This window comes from Ananas comosus, linkage group 19, assembly GCF_001540865.1.
Source record: "Ananas comosus cultivar F153 linkage group 19, ASM154086v1, whole genome shotgun sequence".
In the NCBI taxonomy this organism is placed as follows: domain Eukaryota; kingdom Viridiplantae; phylum Streptophyta; class Magnoliopsida; order Poales; family Bromeliaceae; genus Ananas; species Ananas comosus.
The window spans coordinates 6,113,479-6,129,104 of NC_033639.1; the positions used below are offsets into that span (position 1 = coordinate 6,113,479).

The 15,626-nt window shown below is 42.9% G+C and overlaps 1 long non-coding RNA gene across 1 annotated transcript; it reads right to left on the bottom strand.

Moving 5' to 3' along the window:
* LOC109725097 lies at positions 11,122 to 13,423 on the bottom strand. Its single transcript, XR_002220186.1, has 3 exons — positions 13,238 to 13,423; positions 12,371 to 12,582; positions 11,122 to 11,183 (listed from the first exon to the last, which is right to left on the bottom strand). It is a non-coding gene; the product is annotated as an uncharacterized LOC109725097 (long non-coding RNA).

The window sequence follows — 15,626 nt, forward strand, 5'->3', positions numbered from 1 at the left end:
TTCACCTTCCCTTCTCATTTTGCTGTTATTATTATTTGGAGACCTGTGAATGTCTTCAAATTTTCTTTAATTTTTTTACCCCTTATATATTAGTTAAGGGTGGGCATGGTTTTGTTTGGTTGGGTTACAAGAAATATTGGAATCGAGCTGATCGAAGTCGGTGTAAGAAAATTAAAACCAAAACTGAATCTAGTGTCAAAAGACAAACCAAATCAAATAAAAATTTTGGTTTGGTTTATCAGTTGGAACATCAGAATTTTTTAATAATAGTCTGCATACTTTATCAGCTATTTCTTTTTTAAATATTTAATTTATCTAGTTCATTTTTGGTATTAACTTGGTGTATTAACTGGTACATTTTGATGTATTCATATACGTAGTTGTACATACATAAGTATTTTTAGCCTACTAACCTTATTCAAAAGGTTTATTTTAAAATTAGACATTTGAAACTTATATTTGCAAAAATAGGCTTGGAGATGACACGTGGGCGTTGTATTGGGCAAAACACATATAGGCGGTGAATTATTCGTCTCTTTCAGATGAAAGCACTGAAATGGTTTACCGCCTTCAGAAAAATTTAAAAATTCTAGAAAGGCAGTGAGTCATTCACCGCCTTCATGTAAGTGGTGAATGGTTCACCGTCTTTAGGTCTAAATAGGCTCCACGCATTTGATATACATCAAGGTGTCTGGACTACATTAAATGCTTTTTAGGTTTAAATAGGCACCATGCATTTGGTATACGTTAAGGTGTCTGGACTACATTAAATGCCAACCATTCAGCGCATTTCAAAGCGGCAAATTATTGAGTCACGGTGAATTATTTGCCGCGTTTAGTTATTTACTATGCCACACTAGCATCAAGTTGCCAAATTTTTTACATTTTACAAAATAATAACTTGTCAAGCATTTCAATCATAATAGTAAGTACATAAATTCAACTATACCAACCTCAACCACACTTTAAACACATAGAGTGGACTATGCCAATGCCAACACACTTTAACATAAATAAATTTAGATAATACTATAACAAATTCATGTATAAAAGATCAGATACATCAAATATATATGAGAATCTAAAAAATTCTATGAAAATCAAGTCCTCTCCATGCCACGCACTCACCCTTGCCTTTGTCCCTTGCCATGTCCACGTCCACGTTCGTGTCCTCGCCCTTGTCCTCGAATATGCACATCATGCTCCGTCTTAGAATATACGGGCTCAATGCCATGCATCTGATCAATATGCTAGATGGCTGTGCCATCGACAATCGGCTCTGTCCCTTGCGCATCAACGACTGATAGTAGTATTCCTTCCTGCATCTCAACTCTAGGCTTGGTAGCAATATGATCCTGCCGCCGTTGCCTATGTCAATATATAATATTATCCTAACGAACCTCCGATGTGGATGGAATATCGGATAGAGGGATATGCGCGAATGGAATATCAAAATGGGGTACTTCTGATGTAGATGAAATATCAAATGGAGGGATAGATGTCGACGCCTGAGGAATGATGCCGACGGGATATCAAACTAGACTTCGATGTCGAGGGGACATTTGATGGATGAATTGGGCTGGACATCAATGGAAAATCATATACAGGCATGAATGTGGAAGGAATATCACTGTGATCATCAAAAATTAGAGAAGGAATATCTGGATGCCCCGTCACTTGTAATATCAGAAGTCTATTTAACGCACTCTTGAGGTCCTACCTCACATGTGCTAGACCCTCCATCATTTTAGACAGCTTCGGAGGATCATCTATCAAAATGTCCAATACTCCTAATAGCATGCCGCATAGCATCCACCTCTATAAAAATATATGTTTATATATAGTGAATACATTTATATTCAAATAAACGATAACTAAAATTATCTTATCAATGCTCTCTCGATTTGCCCGCATGGCAGAAAAGAGAGTGGAGGTCGCTGTACTGTCACGCCTCGGGGTCCCTTTGGTTTTAAAACCAATGCGGAAGTGCCATTTTTTTTTTTTTTTTTGAAACTTTTACCCCAGGGTATGCCAGATTAGCCACAAATACAGAGAGTCCATTGTTCACACGGACAGAGTCTCCTCTGTATTTGCATGGCGTCGCACAAGTACAATATACAACCACAACCGTATGAGCATACACATACATTAACCATTCACATTTACATTCATTTCATTACAAATATCCATAAATCCACATCTATCAGTTTAAAATGTTTTTCACTCGAAAACTCATTTTGAAGCACTAAGAGTCATGAAAACCAATAAAACCTTTTCAAAACCGTTTCCCACACGGAAATCCTTTTTTTTTAAAACACGCTACCACGAGGGGTAGAAAATCGTTTTCATCTCAAAGAAAATCATAAGTTCTTTAATTCATTCACCAAAATCACATTTATCCAAGTAAACAAAAACCAACTGAACCAATATGTCTAAGTTAGTATTCAGAAATAGTAAAGGTAGGGACTAAACCGATGGACCGGGTTGAAAGCTCTACGACCACTAATCACGCGCCTCACGTATCGTCCCGACTCGGACCAGCAATGTCACCTGAAAGGGGGGTGGGGGGGTGAGAACATATACACATGTCTCCCCTCCCAGTGGGTACCGCAAGCCGACGAAGGCGAGGAGTACTCACCAGTACAGGAAGAGATAAACAAAGTCATGGGCATATAGAACAAATACAGTAGTAATAAACTGAAAGGAAGGAGAACAATAATGGAACATATAACTACCGCTACTGTAAAGTAAAATCGAATGCATACATGGATATCAAAACTATAGTAGCAAGACAAGTGCAAAGAAAAGACTGTAAGTATGCATGCAACAACCGCTACTATAATCATATGCGTCAACCAGATGAGTAGTCCAAATATACCCAATCTAAACCACCGTGTCGGTCTAAGGACCTCAGACAAAAGCCACTACCTGCTCACACCTGGTATGTAACCCTAGCACAAAGAGAATACCGCTGGGCTCATGGGTCGGATGTACGACCATTTTTTCGAAAAAGAACATCCTCTTGTGGTGGATCAACCCGCTAGTGTACGTGAAATGCACTCGAGCTGTGGCGATCAATGCGGATATGATGTTAGGTCCTATGTGTTGGCAAGTTTCGTGGGTCGAGTCGGAGTCTTGAAGAAGTTCGGAGCGGAGTATTGAAGATCGAAGAATCCAAGACTTCGAAGAATCAGAAAGGACGCAAAACACGTAAAACATGAATCACGATGCGTAGGTAAGCTTTAAATCTTGTTTATGGTGATTCATACTTAATTATAGATCTTAGAATCATGTTTTCAAGTTGTAATTGATTAGAAAGTTTCTAAGAGTTTGTAAAATCCAAAACAATGCATTTTCAGCGAAAATTGCATTGTTGTACCGGTACAAGGCTTTTCTGTCCAGGGTACAGCCATCAACGTTGCGCAGTGAAGTTTGATGGTTGTTCCGGTACAAGCTTCATGCTGTACCGGTACAAGCCCTGTTCCGGAACAAGCTGAAGCTATCCAGGGTACAGGAGCTTCGCAGAAAAATCTTCCGTCATGGTGTACCCTGGACAACATTCCTTGTTCCGGTACAAGGTGCTGTTTTTGGAAAGAAACTTTCTAATTCGACTCCAATTGATTCTAAAGTCTATAAATAAGCTATTGGGCTTCTCTAACACATCAAGCATCATAAGAATACATGTTTGAGAAACCCTAGAGGCTCGGATTTCATCTTAAACCTATTTTCTACAAAAAGCCTCTTTTAGATCAAATCGAGATATTGAAATTTGATATTAATATGTCGATTTGATCTCCGCTTCGCTTGGAGTTCTATTCCCTGGTTTTCTACGATACTCCTAAGCGAAGGATCACCATACACATGATGCTCTTCATGAACGGCGTCGTGGATTCGGCGTGAACGAAGACGGTTCGTGGATTCGGATCGTGAGCTCGTGGATTCGAGTGGGCGTCGTGGATTCGACGTGATCGAGGCTTCGTGGATTCGAAGTGGTGACGTTTCGTGGATTCGGGACGTGGCGTTCGTGGATTCGGACGTGGGGCGTGGACAACCCGTTGGTGTGCGCGAGATCCGGAGAAGATAGAAGAGAGGTTTGAGTCCGTGGATTCGGTAAATCACCTTGTAATCTTTTATTCTTAGTGGATTGTTATCGCGTGTTGGTCCCGTGGGTTTTTTACTCCGAGTTTGGAGTTTTCCCACGTAAATCTCGGTGTGCTTTTTATTTTCCGCATTTATTTTTATTGCATCGAGATTTGTGGTTTTTTGGCCTTTCACCTATTCACCCCCCTCTAGGTGATAGATACAATCTAGATAGATCCTTGGGCTCCTCAAAACTTTCATATGATGATAGCCAACCGTCGGCTAATAGCCAACAATCACCGTCCCTCAGGGCACACCGACCAATAGGTCATCGAATCGTAAGGAAACATAAGTACCGACCACTCAGGTCAACTAGAATGTGTTAAGGATTTTATAGGTTGACGAATTTCGTAAAGTTGATTGGAGTCTTGAAAAGTTGATCGCAGAAGTTTTGAAGCAAAGATTCAAATTGAAGAACAAAGATTCATTCGTAAAGTTCGGCACCTAAGGTATGGAGAAAAGATCATTTGTGGTGAAGATACTTAATTCGAATAAGTTCAGAAGGCTTAGATTGCTTTAAAACTATTTTACTGAACTTTTTTGTGTTCTGGGACCGGTCCCTGAGGTGAAGAGACTGGTTCCCCTAAGGTCCTCTCTGCGTGAGTTTTAATGCAACCGGTCCCCTGAGATGAGAGACCGGTTCCCGAACCTTGGTAATTCTGTCGTGCAGTGAGGGACCGGTCTCAAGCTTGAGAAACCGGTTCCCGAACGTTGTGTTTTTGGTCACGCAGCGAGGGACCGGTTCCTCACTTGAGAGACCGGTCTCTCACAGACCGGTCTCCTCGAGAGGACCGGTCCCTGAGAACGACACAGGTTTTTAAAAAAGGACTTTTTGCAATCCTAGTCTACTTCTAAATCTTCTAAACATATAAATAAGCCATGGGGGTCATCTAAAAAGGTGAGGCTTTGAATTTCTACTTATTCTAAACCCTAGAAACTTGTTTTTGTCATTCTTATGGCTTGATTCTTATAACAAGTTTCTAACAATCAACAATCGACTTGATTCTTCGTTTTTACTCGAGAACTCATACGAGAATCAAGTAGATGTTTGATTAAAAGGTAGACCCTCAGTGTTTATGGGATTCTAAAGCTTAATCACCACAAATCTTCGTTTCAACAAGCTCCGGAAGGAGATTCGGCGCGTGGAGCTCGCGTGTAGCCGAGGATTCGGTGGACGCTTCGTGGAGTTGAGGCGTTGATACTACGAGGAGTTGCAGCGAGATCGATTGGAGGATTCCCATCGATTGAGGACAGGTGAAGATCACTATCTATGGGAAATCGGTAAATTGAGTATTTTTGTCANTATTGGAGGTAGATTCAAGGTGTTGTTGATTCTCAACCGAGAGTGTTCATGTTGGGTGCACACAACATGAAGCCGAGTGATGAGAATAGACGCCCTTGCGTGACTTTCGCCCGATTGGCTTTTGAGCCGGTGTTAATGGTCTCGTGTTCGACTCAAGTTGGTCGAGAACTAATCAAGTTGTCGTGTTTCAGGAAACGATGGCACCGCGTAGGCGATCTTCACCCAGATCGGCGCAGGAGGGGACCAGCGGTGTCCTTGAGCAGACCGACTCAAGCGGAGACTCGGAGCTTCGTGATCAGTTGGCCACACTCATAGGAGTGATGAGGCAACAGGCTGATGTGGTGCAGCGTCAGCAGGAGGTTGCTATGCGCCAGGAGGGACAAATGAGAAGACTCCAGGAAATAGTGGATCGGCTGGTGGCTGCACCAGCTGCGGCTCGTCGAGGATGGCCGGGAGTCGCGACAGAGGTATTTCCGCTGGGGTCGGGTGATCCGACTCCTGTTGGTTCCGAGTTGGAGGCGGAAAGAGAGCGAGCTTTGGCGGCCTTCATGGCTTTCAAGAAGTTTGATCCGCCTACCTTCGATGGTGAGGACACAGATCCGTAGATCGTGGAGATGTGGATTGATTCCATGGAAACGCTATTCGAGGATCTGTACACGCTGGAGCGAGACAAGGTAAACCTAGCCGCGCATTATCTCAAACAGTCGGCGAAGGTGTGGTGGAAAGGCGTTAAGCGAGATCGAGCGCCTAGTCTCCCTCCTATGACTTGGGAAGAGTTTCGGGGATTGGTGTTCTCATCCTATTTCCCCGACAGTGAAAAGCGAAAGCTTAAGGAAAGATTCCAAAATTTGCGGCAAGGAGATCGCTCAGTTAGGCAATACGAGCGGGGGTTTTTTCGTATCGTGCATTGTATCCCGAACATAGTACGGGATGACAGGGAGAAGGCTGACTGCTTTGTGCGTGGACTGCGGCCAGGCCTTTACAAGGCTGTGCTTGTACACAGGTTGCAGACTTTTGCTGAAGTCCTGGATCGGGCCTTGTGGATAGAACAAGGCGAGGCATCTCTGCGGGAGGAGCACGAGGCATATTACAAGGAAAAGGAAAAGGACGGCCAGTGAGCGGACACGATGGTCAGTCTAGTTCCCAACGGACTTCGACGAGTTCGCACTCGTGATCCCGAGCTCCGGGGACATACCGCATTCGGTCCTCGGCGAAATGTGCTATTTGTGGAGGCCCTCATTTCCCACAACAGTGTGAGCAGCGTGAAGGCAAGTGCTTCAAGTGTGGGCTGCCGTGCCATATGCGGGACGAGTGTCCGCGTGGTGACGGATGGGCCTTGGCACTGGCGACGGCCCATTCCTCTCTGGGACAACCTGCAGGTGCGCCACCTGCGGCATGGTCGGGAGATTGGCCGTTGAGGACGATGCAACCAGAGGGTTCGCGACGAGCGCCAGGTGGGCATGGATGAGCGACCCGAGTTGCGGAGCCTGCCGTTGCTGACGTCATCGTGGCAGGTATGAGTTAATTGAGCAAGCATGTGCTTTTACTAATCTCAAGTTGGTGCATAAGATGCATTTGTTGTTGGTCGGTTGCTACTAATTATATATTGCATAGTAGGGACCGAATGGTCGGGTAAGTAGATGCCCGTACATGCTTGCATTGTGAGAAGTGGCACCTGCTGGTGCGAGTAGAAAGCCAAGTGGTGCTAGCTAATGGCTAGTGATGATTCTCCGGTAAGGAGTGAGATTCGTGGAGAACATGGTCTAGTAAGTGACTCTCGAAATAATGGATTGAAAAATTGTGAAAGTTGAGCCTTGATGTTGAGGATACCCGAAAGACTCGGGATTTGAGAATGTGTTCCGATAGATCGGACAATGAAAGTAAAATCACTGTGGTGAGAGTAGCCGTGTAGTTGACGAACGCGGGCCCGTTGGCCTAGAAATACCTCGAAGTTGAGGTGGACAAGTTGTGCTCGTGTAATGGACGTGCATAGGCAAGCTGCCTGATACTGGATTTCTTGTTAGACGCTGTAGAGGCGTAGAGCGCTCGAGTATAGTTACTCATGAGGTACGGTTTTGATTCAGCCGGTTGAGTGAGTTGGCAGTAGCACTTTAGCAGGGCTAAGTGTGAAGCGGGCCATGGATCACTCGTGGGGCTAGTGGCTTGCACAAGGTGCTTAAGAGCCGATAGTGGTACTTGTAGCTCTGTAGAGCATGTCGTGTAGGACGACATTGGCGGGTAGTGCTTGGGGACGACCCGTGCCTGGACCACTTGTGGACTGTGGAGCCTCGACCCATTCGGCAGGCGCAGTCAGCTGTGAGAGACAGCGGCCCGGTANTTTGTTTTATTTGCATCGAGATTTTTGAGTTTGCCGTTTTTACACCTATTCACCCCCCTCTAGGTGTTACTTACCTTTTAGATCCTCGGGATCCATATCTTACAAGTGGTATCAGAGCGGGTATAGGTTGTAATTCATGGCCGAAGGCGGTAACATTAATCGACCCCCTCTTTTCGATGGCACTAATTATGCTTATTGGAAAGTCTGTATGAGGGCGTTTCTTATTGCCATCGACGAGCGGGTATGGCAAGCCATTGAATTCGGGTGGAAACATCCTACCGAAGTTGTCGAGAATGTTACCGGTCTGAAACCTAGAAATAAGTGGACGAAAGAGGAAAACGAATTATCTTCGTACAACGGGAAGGGTATCAATGCTTATTTAATGCTTTAAATCAAACTGAATTTTCTCGTGTCTCGGCGTGTGAAACCGCTAAATAAATTTGGGACACTTTACAAGTTACACACGAGGGTACAAGCTTGGTTAAGATTCAAAAATTGCAAATGCTTACTAGTAGATTTGATTCCATTCGTATGGAAGAACATGAATCTTTTACCGAGTATTATACTCGTTTGCAAGACATTGTGAACACGTGTGCTAACTTGTGCGAGAAAATTCCCGATTCCAAAATTGTTCGAAAAATTTTGAGGACCCTTCCCGAACGATTCCGTCCTAAGGTTGCGGCTATTGAAACGGTTAAACATCCTGATGAACTTAAGGTAGAAGAATTAGTAGGTGCACTTCAAACTTATGAGATGACTTTTTGTAACCCCCAAGATCTCGGTGAAATATTGTGAACTTTAGCCAAATTGACTAAAGTACTCGAAGGGATTAGTTGGACGCGATCCATTAATGTTCCAACACTGTTGGAAGGGTTAAAAATAAGCTCCAAAGGAGTTGGAAGGGGTTTTGATATCGATCGGTGCGAAATCGAATCGAAACGGATCGAAAAACAGTATCCTGCAGGTGCTGTACCGGTACAAGAGTGGTGGTTGTATCGGTACAGCCATTGCGGAACAGTGCTTACGACGCTGTACCGGTACAAGGTGCCTTGTACCGGTACAAACACGACGAAACCGAGAGAATCAGCTCTCGGGTTTGCGCTCTGTTGGGCTGTCTGCCGGGCCTTGTACCGGTACAAGACCCCGTGTACCGGTACAAGCGACCCGAAGCAGCAGGTCTGCTTTGGAAAAACAGAAAATGGAGGGGGCTTTCAGGATTTTGTTACATTAGAGGGTTAACACACCCCTCTCAGCCATTTTCTCTCCCATTTCACTGTCTCTCTCTCCCTCTCTTACATCCCTCTCTCTCTCTAATCGTGCAAGGAGAAGAGAAGAAGAAAAGAGAAAGAGAAGAAGAAAAAGAGAAGAAGAAGTTGGGGAAGATGGAGAAGAAGATCTAGAAGGAGATCTTCATCCTCTCCTTCCTCTTTCTTGAGCTTTGGAGCAAGCTTTTAGAGGTAAGCTCTAACCCTAAAAATGGTATTTCTAGGGTTTAGGGTTTTTTGGTTGTTTTTGGATGGTTCAAGTGGAACCCATTGGAGTTGGAGATGATGGTTCTAGCTCCCATTGAAGTTTTGAACCATGGATTGCACCATTGATGCAAACCTAGGGTTGGAGTTTGGGTTTTGAACCCTAGATCTTGATTTTGATATCCCTACAAGTTTTAGAACCTTGTAGAAACCAAGAACACATGAAATCCATGTTGTTCTTCGTAGTGCTCTAATGGTGGAATCCTAGGGTTTGTTTTAAATGCCCTAGGGATGATTCTAATGAGATAGAAACAAGTTTAGAGAACTTCTTGGGTGATTCTAAGCTCGATTATGCTTAGCTATGAGATCAATCCCAAGAGATTTGATCTTGGTGTTGTTAGGGCACCAAAATTAGGGTTTTTGCCACCGGTTGTTTCTAAGGCAAATTGACCTTATAGAAACCTAATTGGGGACCTAACGAACGCGTTGAAACGCTCGGTTCGGCAATCCGACGAGCGTACGCGAAGTTATTGACGAAACGGTCGGTTTTGGTACAGATAGCCGCAGCACGCGGAATAAAGGTCTAAAAATCATGAGATCGGAACCGGAGCACCTTGGAGTCAAGGAATAAACTCCGGAAAAGACGGATCGCGGTTTGGAGGTCATTTGCTAAGTCGCGCAAGAGTTCGGGCCAAACCGGGCAACGGTTGCCGTGGGAGGCTGATTGCAAGTGACTACAAGCAATCGGAGCGCGAGTTAAGGTGGGTTGGTTTACCGAAGCGACTAGGTCGCCTTTATGTCTAAGAAACTAAGAATCCATATTGATGCATGTAAATGCTAAATAGAATGCATTATGAGCAAGTTGAATAAAGCTAGATAATTATGTGATTGCATGTAAGCGTAATGCATAGAATGAAATGCATATTGATGACATAAGTTAAGATGAGATATAAAATGCATGATGGATAAGTTATATAATGCTGCATAATGGATAGAATGCATGTTGACATTGTGAGATTAAATGTGCATGAAAACTAGGTTGATAACCCTAGAACGATTAAAGCAAATGATGCTATGCTAAAGTATAAATGATAAGCATGATATAAGAATGGTAAATGCAAGTGCATGTTAAGAATGCTAAGGAACATATATAGGTGGACATGAATAAACTTATAGATCGAGTGGCATATAACCTAGAGTTTTGAACGTAGGTTAAATAAGAATGATGTTAAACCTAATGTAAAGAACATAGGTCGTGAAATGAAAGGTGCTTAACCTAGAGTCAAGTGAACCTAGATTAGAAAGAATAATGATCCTAGTGTAATAAACCTAGGTTGAGAATGTGAAAGCAATAAACCTAATGGGTTAATTTAGGTTGAGTAAAGGCTTAGACCTAGAGAGGTCAGTTCCATAGGGTTAAGACCAACCCTTGGTAAATGTGATATGGATTCCGGAATCCCAAAGCTTGATGATACACCCAAAGTGGTGTCGGGTGTGTGCGACGATTTCGCCGCCCAGGGGCTAGAGAACTGTCACGTCCCGCTATCGCCAATTTGGTCGATCCGGGCCCGTACATAGACGCCGAACGAACAGCACCTCCTCTGTTCGCCCAAGGCTAAACAACCACGGATACATGTATAAAGAAATTAAACAATTTCCAGGATACATTTCAATATACATGGCTTGCACGAAAACAAGCAACAACACCAGTGATAGTAAGTCTAACTAAACATGAAATCCACTATAATTTAAAACTTTACATAACTGAAACATTTAGTTATTACATGCTTTATATACATTCATTTACATATCTCTGTACATCAAAATAGATGATACATGAACTCAAAATGTTAAACAACTATAACTCTGGTGTCAGCTAGCTAGGATGCTGGGCTCTTGCCTCGATCCTCGGCCACAACGCTCGCACTGGAACCTGTATGGTTAGTGGTGTAAGAACTACAAGAAAGTTCCCAGTGGGTTCGGCTGCCGACCTCGCCGACTCACCCACTAGGTCTACTCAGGCATATGTAGGCAAGAAAAGTAAACTGAGATAGTAACCAACTATAATATGTAACCACTATAATGCCTGTATAAAGCTGAAGGAAGTAGTATATGAAAACTGCAAATATGCCATGCATGCTTTCACTAAATTTATCCAATTTACTGGTTAACCCTTTGGTTAACTGCAACTCACCAACTCAATCCCTAGCGGGCCCTAAGCTGCCTCTCGACGGGATAGACGTTGGTTAACTCTTTGGTTAACAATAACTCAATCAATCCAGCTAACCAATTGGTTAACTACAACTCACCAACTCAATCCCTAACGGGCCCTAAGCTGCCTCCCGATGGGACCGTCTGCTGGACAGATACTTTAGTCCATGGGCAGATACTTTAGCCCAATATGTGACCACTTCGGAGTTCACTGCCTGGGGGGGAGCGACCACCACCAAGCCAATAACAGACTATGTGAGTAAGATCTGATTCTCCTTTAGAGAATTCAATAACTGACAATGCTACCATTTAACTTCTAACTAGCTCTTTATGCTAGTTTCATGGTTTCATTTCTCGATGCTAACTAAATCTCTAGTCTTGATGTCACCAAGTTTACTATTGTCCTGGTCCTTTACAATTTCATACATTCATAGGGTTCAATGTTCACATTCACTGTTCATATTCTTACTATCTATAAGAATTTACATATTCATTTATCACTTTCATATACTTTCAAAATGCCAATACCCTGTGAGTAAAATCTGATCCTCCTTTAGAGGATTCAATCATAACCAATGTCATACTTATCCTCCTTTAGAGGATTCATTAACTGGCCATGCCACAATTTAACTCTAACTAGCTCTTTTTGCTAGTTTCACTGTTTCATTTCTCAATGCTATCCAATTCTCTAGTTAGAATGTCACCAAGTTCACTATTGTTATATTCCATACATTCATAGTGTTCTATGTCCACATTCTAATGTTCACATATTTTTACTATTGATAGGAATTCACACTTTCACTTGCACAATGCCAATACCCTATAATGCATGACTACCAATATAAATATGCTCAATGAATTATCATAGACATAAAAGGTGATTCAAAGACTTCGAATAGCACCACCCACCTGTAGGGATGTCGAAGACTAGAACTAACGTCACGAACCGTATAAACATTAGTCCACGCGACTCGATGCAAGTAAAGCTAGAATGAAGCGTTTCTTAATTACCGCGTCGTAGGTCCGTCGGAATGTCAATTCGAACTTTCGAGCTTTCCAACGCGTCAGTTTTACCCTCTATTAGGTTTCCACACAATCAATTCCAAGCTAGATCTCAAATCCTACAAAAATGCATTTTCGAGTTAAAGCTTTATACAATCTACTACTAATAAATCTCACAAAAGCACATAGAGTAACTCAACTCTAATCAGCCCAAGTTTTACTTCAACCCAACTTATATACACATGCTGTTTATAACACCATTTCTAAGTTCACACAGCAATATCTAACACACATCTTCTCTCTATGTTTCATGGCAACTTCAAAGTCTAGCAATTAAGAAACCCTTTTATAGGGTAAATTCCATAACTCTAATAAAGAAACAGCACACTTACTTTGGGTTTCACTACTAACCCTTAGCTCACATATATGATGTTCACAATGTAGCTCTCTATCACTAGGTTCTCATGGCGATAGGAGCTCTAGTTTAATATAACATATTTCTACCCACTTTCTATAAGAACCTATATAGAAATAATTCGCTAAGTCAATACGTTCTGTTAACAAGTTAAATTAACTTCTATTTAATACAAATGCCCAATTAAATACTTCAACTTAAGGTTAATTAGCTAATAGGCTATATACTAGTGGGAGCACCTCTCAAAATACATGCAACGTTTCATACATGCCTATTTGCCATAATTAATTATCTCCCTCATGCTAGTAAAGTAATTAGCATGCTTCCTTTTCACATACGAGGGTTGTGGAGTCAATTACCTTCCATAGCTATTTAATACACCTTTTTCTATAACTAACTTCGCAGTCGAAGCGCCGGAAACATCCAACGCGCGCGGAGGATCGATCGGCTCGTCGAGTAGTTGAAGATCCTCACTTCTCTTTTTCTTCTTTTCCTTCTCTTTATTTCCTTTTCTCTTCCTTTCCCTCTCTCTCTCATGCGTACAGGGTGAAGAGTAAGTGGATAAGAATGGTCCCCAGGCAGCTTAGTCACTAAGAAATGCACAATTGCCTTTAGGTCCATAAATATTAAGCATACAAATTTTAGTCCAACTCAGAATCTGATACTTTTCGCCGGAGCCCTTCTAAATGTCTGTTTTCGCTCAAATTTGACAATCAAGCTCGGTTTAACTTAATAAGAATAAAAAAATTTTAATCTTTCAGTTTTGACCCTTTTTGGTCACCGAAAGCTCTACTAACTAATATTTTAATAGATAGCTTATTTTTCACTTTCCAGGTGTCAGAATGGTATGAAACTTTAAATCTAGCCTCATAAAAATAATCCTGATATTTTTCTAGATTTTCATAATTTTCTGACACTGTGCATTTTCTGCTAAAATATCAGCCCCGTTTCTTACAGAAAATTCTAAATCTTCTGTTTTCGCTCCGATTTCGGCACGAGTCATTCCAGACTAACTTGGGTACTCCATAAATTATCTCCAAGCCTCGCTTTAATTCTTTTAATCAAAGTTAGCGTTAGAATTCCGAAAATTCTCTTTACATTTCGTTTCGCGCCCAATTTGCGCCGAAACACTTATTTATCATCAGAATTCATCCTCACGCGTCCAAAATCACTCGGGGAAGATATTCAACTAGCTCGAGCTTCACTTTGATCCCCTGGATCAAAGTTGACATTACAACTCCAGGATGCCATATATTACAAGAACCATTGTCGTGGCGTGTGTGCGACGATTTCGCCGCCGGATGGTTAGCTAGTTTGTAGATCCTACCGCCTGTTGACTGAACCTCTGTCGTGGCGTTTGTGCGACGATTTCGCCGCCGGGAGACTAAGTCATGAACCTAGGCCGTTGTTGGATGAGGTGCGATTCGTTCGCCGCCAGACGGCTAGGACAGGAGTACGGTGAGCTGTTGCCAGCTGAGGTGCATGTGAGAGTTCCTTCACCTCGAGCTAGACAGTGCGCGGACTATCCGCGATTGATTGACTCAAGACCGAGTCGGGTGGCATAGCGAGCTAAGGTAAAGAAACCTTAGGAAAGAATAGCCAGTGAGAAGGTGCAACAAAGAATAAAGAATAGCTAAAGAGTAAAGAATAGCTAAAGAATAAAGAATGGCTAAAGAATAAAGAATAGCTAAAGAAAAGTTGCAAGAAAAGAATAGCTAAGAGCTAAAAGTAAGCATTAAATGACAAAGAGTAAAGAATGATTAAGAACATAAGTAGTGTTAAAGTAACCTACTTGCATGATTACAGATCGTGACATCCCACGTACTCGGTCTAGCTCGGACTACCGTCTGACAAAACTCTCGCCCTACCGATAGGTACCGGGCCGTGTCTCTCACAGCTGACTGCGCCTGCCGAATGGTCGAGGCTCACATCCACAAGTGGTCCAGGCACGGGTCGTCCCCAAGCACTACCCGCCAATGTCGTCCTACACGACATGCTTAAACAGAGCTACAAGTACCATATCGGCTCTTAGCACTTGTGCAAAGCCACTAGCCCCACGAGTGATCCATGGCCCGCTTCACACTTAGCCTGCTAAGTGCTACTGCAACTCACTCAACCGCTGAATCAAAACCGTACCTCATGAGTAATATACTCGAGCGCTCTACGCCTCTACAGCGTCTAACAAGAATCCAGTATCAGGCAGCTTGCCTATGCCACGTCCATATTACACGAGCACAACTTGTCCACCTCAACTTCGAGGTATTTCTAGGCCAACGGGCCGCGTTTCGTCACTACACGCTACTCTCACCACAGTGATTTTACTTTCATTGTCCGATCTATCGAACACATTCTCAAATCCGAGTCTTTCGGTAATCTCAACATCAAGGCTCAACTTTCACAATTTTTCAATCCATTATTTCGAGAGTCACTTACTAGACCATGTCTCCACGAATCTCACTCCTTACGCGAGAATCATCACTAGCCATTAGCTAGCACCACTGGCTTTCTACCTCGCACCAGCAGGTGCACTTCTCACAATGCAAGCATGTACGGGCATCTACTTACCAACCATTCGGTCCCTACTATGCAATATATAATTAGTAGCAACCGACAACACAATATGCTCTTATGCACCAACTTGAGATTAGTAAACAGCATGCTTGCTCAATTAACTCATACCTGCCACGATGACTCAGCAACGGCAGGCTCCGACACTCGGGTCGCTCATCATGCCCCCTGGCGCTCGTC